General features: G+C 40.8%; 1 protein-coding gene across 8 annotated transcripts in view; it reads right to left on the minus strand.

Annotated features, from left to right (window-relative positions):
• LOC123740232 (serine hydroxymethyltransferase, cytosolic) overlaps positions 1 to 5001 on the minus strand; it is a 62201-nt gene extending 57200 nt beyond the window's left edge. For 6 of the 8 annotated variants that reach the window (XM_082971962.1, XM_082971965.1, XM_082971966.1 and 3 more), the window contains exon 1: positions 4911 to 5001. The gene's annotated coding sequence lies outside the window, so the exon portion shown is untranslated. Of the gene's footprint in view, positions 1 to 4581; positions 4656 to 4910 lie in introns of all 8 variants that reach the window. The other 2 variants (XM_082971963.1, XM_082971969.1) reach the window with 2 other exon arrangements.
• Positions 5002 to 6420: the final 1419 nt, after the last annotated feature.

Genomic DNA, 6420 nt, shown 5'->3' on the forward strand with positions numbered 1-6420 from the left:
GTCTATTCTGGCCTCTGTTTTTAACAACACTGAGGTCCTAATGACAGCAGGTCTATTCTGGCCTCTGTTTCTAACGACGCTGAGGTCCTAACGACAGCAGGTCTATTCTGGCCTCTGTTTCTAACGACACTGAGGTCCTAATGACAGCAGGTCTATTCTGGTCTCTGTTTCTAACAGCACTGAGGTCCTAATGACAGCAGGTCTATTCTGGCCTCTGTTTCTAACAACACTGATGTCCTAACGACAGCAGGTCTATTCTGGCCTCTGTTTTTAACAACACTGAGGTCCTAACGACAGCAGGTCTATTCTGGCCTCTGTTTTTAACGACACTGAGGTCCTAATGACAGCAGGTCTATTCTGGCCTCTGTTTCTAACAGCACTGAGGTCCTAATGACAGCAGGTCTATTCTGGCCTCTGTTTTTAACGACACTGAGGTCCTAATGACAGCAGGTCTATTCTGGCCTCTGTTTCTAACAGCACTGAGGTCCTAATGACAGCAGGTCTATTCTGGACTCTGTTTTTAACAACACTGAGGTCCTAATGACAGCAGGTCTATTCTGGACTCTGTTTCTAACAACACTGAGGTCCTAATGACAGCAGGTCTATTCTGGCCTCTGTTTCTAACAGCACTGAGGTCCTAATGACAGCAGGTCTATTCCGGCCTCTGTTTCTAACAACGCTGAGGTCCTAACGACAGCAGGTCTATTCTGGCCTCTGTTTTTAACAACACTGAGGTCCTAATGACAGCAGGTCTATTCTGGCCTCTGTTTTTAACGACACTGAGGTCCTAATGACAGCAGGTCTATTCTGGCCTCTGTTTCTAACAGCACTGAGGTCCTAACGACAGCAGGTCTATTCTGGACTCTGTTTTTAACAACACTGAGGTCCTAATGACAGCAGGTCTATTCTGGCCTCTGTTTCTAACAGCACTGAGTTCCTAACGACAGCAGGTCTATTCTGGCCTCTGTTTTTAACAACGCTGAGGTCCTAATGACAGCAGGTCTATTCTGGCCTCTGTTTCTAACAGCACTGAGGTCCTAACGACAGCAGGTCTATTCTGGACTCTGTTTTTAACAACACTGAGGTCCTAATGACAGCAGGTCTATTCTGGCCTCTGTTTCTAACAGCACTGAGTTCCTAACGACAGCAGGTCTATTCTGGCCTCTGTTTTTAACAACGCTGAGGTCCTAATGACAGCAGGTCTATTCTGGCCTCTGTTTCTAACAACACTGAGGTCCTAATGACAGCAGGTCTATTCTGGCCTCTGTTTTTAACAACACTGAGGTCCTAACGACAGCAGGTCTATTCCGGCCTCTGTTTCTAACAGCACTGAGGTCCTAACGACAGCAGGTCTATTCTGGCCTCTGTTTCTAACAACACTGAGGTCCTAATGACAGCAGGTCTATTCTGGCCTCTGTTTTTAACAGCACTGAGGTCCTAATGACAGCAGGTCTATTCCGGCCTCTGTTTTTAACGACACTGAGGTCCTAATGACAGCAGGTCTATTCTGGCCTCTGTTTTTAACACCACTGAGGTCCTAACGACAGCAGGTCTATTCTGGCCTCTGTTTTTAACAACACTGAGGTCCTAACGACAGCAGGTCTATTCTGGCCTCTGTTTTTAACGACACTGAGGTCCTAACGACAGCAGGTCTATTCTGGCCTCTGTTTCTAACAACACTGAGGTCCTAATGACAGCAGGTCTATTCTGGCCTCTGTTTTAAACAACACACAGTCCTAATGACAGCAGGTCTATTCTGGCCTCTGTTTCTAACAACGCTGAGGTCCTAATGACAGCAGGTCTATTCCGGCCTCTGTTTTTAACAACACTGAGGTCCTAACGACAGCAGGTCTATTCTGGTCTCTGTTTTTAACAACGCTGAGGTCCTAATGACAGCAGGTCTATTCCGGCCTCTGTTTTTAACAGCACTGAGGTCCTAATGACAGCAGGTCTATTCCGGCCTCTGTTTTTAACAACACTGAGGTCCTAATGACAGCAGGTCTATTCCGGCCTCTGTTTCTAACGACACTGAGGTCCTAATGACAGCAGGTCTATTCTGGCCTCTGTTTTTAACAACACTGAGGTCCTAATGACAGCAGGTCTATTCTGGCCTCTGTTTTTAACAGCACTGAGGTCCTAATGACAGCAGGTCTATTCTGGTCTCTGTTTCTAACAGCACTGAGATCCTAATGACAGCAGGTCTATTCTGGCCTCTGTTTTTAACAGCACTGAGGTCCTAATGACAGCAGGTCTATTCTGGCCTCTGTTTTTAACGACACTGAGGTCCTAATGACAGCAGGTCTATTCTGGCCTCTGTTTTTAACAGCACTGAGGTCCTAATGACAGCAGGTCTATTCTGGTCTCTGTTTTTAACAGCACTGAGGTCCTAATGACAGCAGGTCTATTCTGGCCTCTGTTTTTAACAACACTGAGGTCCTAATGACAGCAGGTCTATTCTGGCCTCTGTTTTAAACACTGAGGTCCTAATGACAGCAGGTCTATTCTGGTCTCTGTTTTTAACGACACTGAGGTCCTAACGACAGCAGGTCTATTCTGGCCTCTGTTTTTAACAGCACTGAGGTCCTAATGACAGCAGGTCTATTCCGGCCTCTGTTTTTAACGACACTGAGGTCCTAACGACAGCAGGTCTATTCCGGCCTCTGTTTTTAACGACACTGAGGTCCTAATGACAGCAGGTCTATTCCGGCCTCTGTTTTTAACAACACTGAGGTCCTAATGACAGCAGGTCTATTCTGGCCTCTGTTTCTAACAACGCTGAGGTCCTAATGACAGCAGGTCTATTCTGGCCTCTGTTTTTAACAGCACTGAGGTCCTAATGACAGCAGGTCTATTCTGGCCTCTGTTTTTAACAACGCTGAGGTCCTAATGACAGCAGGTCTATTCTGGCCTCTGTTTTTAACAGCACTGAGGTCCTAATGACAGCAGGTCTATTCTGGCCTCTGTTTTTAACAACACTGAGGTCCTAATGACAGCAGGTCTATTCTGGCCTCTGTTTTTAACAACACTGAGGTCCTAATGACAGCAGGTCTATTCTGGCCTCTGTTTCTAACACTGAGGTCCTAATGACAGCAGGTCTATTCTGGCCTCTGTTTCTAACAACACTGAGGTCCTAACGACAGCAGGTCTATTCTGGCCTCTGTTTTTAACAACACTGAGGTCCTAATGACAGCAGGTCTATTCTGGCCTCTGTTTTTAACAACACTGAGGTCCTAATGACAGCAGGTCTATTCTGGCCTCTGTTTTTAACAACACTGAGGTCCTAATGACAGCAGGTCTATTCTGGCCTCTGTTTTTAACAACACTGAGGTCCTAATGACAGCAGGTCTATTCTGGCCTCTGTTTTTAACAGCACTGAGGTCCTAATGACAGCAGGTCTATTCTGGCCTCTGTTTTTAACAGCACTGAGGTCCTAATGACAGCAGGTCTATTCTGGCCTCTGTTTCTAACAACGCTGAGGTCCTAATGACAGCAGGTCTATTCTGGCCTCTGTTTCTAACAGCACTGAGGTCCTAATGACAGCAGGTCTATTCTGGCCTCTGTTTCTAACAGCACTGAGTTCCTAATGACAGCAGGTCTATTCTGGCCTCTGTTTTTAACAACACTGAGGTCCTAATGACAGCAGGTCTATTCTGGCCTCTGTTTCTAACGACACTGAGGTCCTAATGACAGCAGGTCTATTCTGGCCTCTGTTTTTAACAATGCTGAGGTCCTAATGACAGCAGGTCTATTCTGGTCTCTGTTTTTAACAACACTGAGGTCCTAATGACAGCAGGTCTATTCCGGCCTCTGTTTCTAACAACACTGAGGTCCTAATGACAGCAGATCTATTCTGGCCTCTGTTTTAAACAACGCTGAGGTCCTAATGACAGCAGGTCTATTCTGGCCTCTGTTTCCTCTGTTTCTAACAACACTGAGGTCCTAATGACAGCAGGTCTATTCCAGCCTCTGTTTTTAACGACACTGAGGTCCTAATGACAGCAGGTCTATTCCGGCCTCTGTTTTAACGACACTGAGGTCCTAATGACAGCAGGTCTATTCGGCCTCTGTTTTTAACAACACTGAGGTCCTAATGACAGCAGGTCTATTCCGGCCTCTGTTTTAACAACACCGCCTTATTTCTGCCGATCATCACCTGTTTATAAAATGACAACAACGCCTTGCTATCGGACTGACTGGTCCACTGTGGAACCAGTGTTTCCTGAAGCATCCTGTTCTGAAATACCTCTCTGGGTTTAACCGTCATGATGTGGACGTTTTATTACATTCGTTCCGTTATGAGAGACTCGTTACTAAAGGCTCTTCCACACACACAACACAACACAACACATTGTGGGCGCTGCTCGTTAGACGTTTTCTATGACAGAGAGAGAAACTGATCGCTGTATTTTTGATGACAGTGTTATCCAGGGTCGTCCCTAGCAGAAATGTTAGTTGAAGTAGTTTTATGGTTATTAAGGTAAAAGACTTGTATAATAACTAAATGTCGTTGGTGTTTATCTGTAGGTAAGGAACGGGTTAATTAGGGGGGGGGGCGTCCCAAGGATCCCGTATAGCACTGACCCTCCTGTTTCAGCTGTCTGGTGACACGAGGTCTCGCTGTTTCACGGCATTTACGATATTTACAGCTGATCTGACTAAATAGAAAATGTTCAATTAATGCATAATAACAAATAATACAAATGAAATAGGACTTTCACATATTCAAGGAAAAGTTACAAGTTACACATTGTATATCTAGCTAACTTAGCTATGAGTTTCTTAGCTAGCAAAAGTGGTACAAAAACTTCACCCCTTAAAAACCACACGCTAACCAAGCTATTAAAAAAAAAAGCATAAATATAAGCTATGTAACGTTGAATAAAGAGTAATTTATTTATCTGGGTACCCACCAAGTCCCCCAGGCTGTGCAGCTGTCACCGGTCGGAAAGCTCACACTCAACTCACTTTACCAGGAAGACGAAGTCCGCCAAACATACAAACCAATCAGTGTACAGAGAGACGTGACGTCCACGACCCCTTTTTCTCGCTGTTAGCCAATTAAAACACACAACACAAACGTCTGAACTGTCCAATGAAACTGATCGACGGTGATCACGAGACACAGGGATTAAATTATACCGTTAGTTGAATTCAACAATACTGTGATATGATAACTTAGTCTTTCTGTACAATATATTGATTAAAGTGCTTATAAATAGTTTAATTCAACAATACTGTGATATGATAACTTAGTCTTTCTGTACAATATATTGATTAAAGTGCTTATAAATAGTTTAATTCAACAATACTGTGATATGATAATTTATTATTTCTGTACAATATATTGTTTTAAGTGCTTATAAATAGTTTAATTCAACAATAGTGTGGTAAAATAACTTAGTCTTTCTGTACAATATATTGATTAAAGAGCTTATAAATAGTTTAATTCAACAATAGTGTGGTAAAATAACTTAGTCTTTCTGTACAATATATTGCTTTAAGTGCTTATAAATAGTTTAATTCAACAATACTGTGATATGATAACTTATTATTTCTGTACAATATATTGATTAAAGAGCTTATAAATAGTTTAATTCAACAATACTGTGGTAAAATAACTTAGTCTTTCTGTACAATATATTGATTAAAGTGCTTATAAATAGTTTAATTCAACAATACTGTGATATGATAATTTATTATTTCTGTACAATATATTGATTAAAGTGCTTATAAATAGTTTAATTCAACAATACTGTGGTAAAATAACTTAGTCTTTCTGTACAATATATTGATTAAAGAGCTTATAAATAGTTTAATTCAACAATACTGTGATATGATAACTTAGTCTTTCTGTACAATATATTGATTAAAGTGCTTATAAATAGTTTAATTCAACAATAGTGTGGTATGATAACTTAGTCTTTCTGTACAATATATTGATTAAAGAGCTTATAAATAGTTTAATTCAACAATACTGTGATATGATAACTTATTCTTTCTGTACAATATATTGATTAAAGAGCTTATAAATAGTTTAATTCAACAATACTGTGATATGATAACTTATTCTTTCTGTACAATATATTGATTAAAGTGCTTATAAATAGTTTAATTCAACAATACTGTGATATGATAACTTAGTCTTTCTGTACAATATATTGATTAAAGAGCTTATAAATAGTTTAATTCAACAATACTGTGGTAAAATAACTTAGTCTTTCTGTACAATATATTGCTTTAAGTGCTTATAAATAGTTTAATTCAACAATACTGTGGTATGATAACTTAGTCTTTCTGTACAATATATTGATTAAAGTGCTTATAAATAGTTTAATTCAACAATAGTGTGGTAAAATAACTTAGTCTTTCTGTACAATATATTGCTTTAAGTGCTTATAAATAGTTTAATTCAACAATACT

This window comes from Salmo salar, unplaced genomic scaffold, assembly GCF_965601325.2.
Source record: "Salmo salar unplaced genomic scaffold, fSalSal1 ptg000468l, whole genome shotgun sequence".
NCBI lineage: Eukaryota > Metazoa > Chordata > Actinopteri > Salmoniformes > Salmonidae > Salmo > Salmo salar.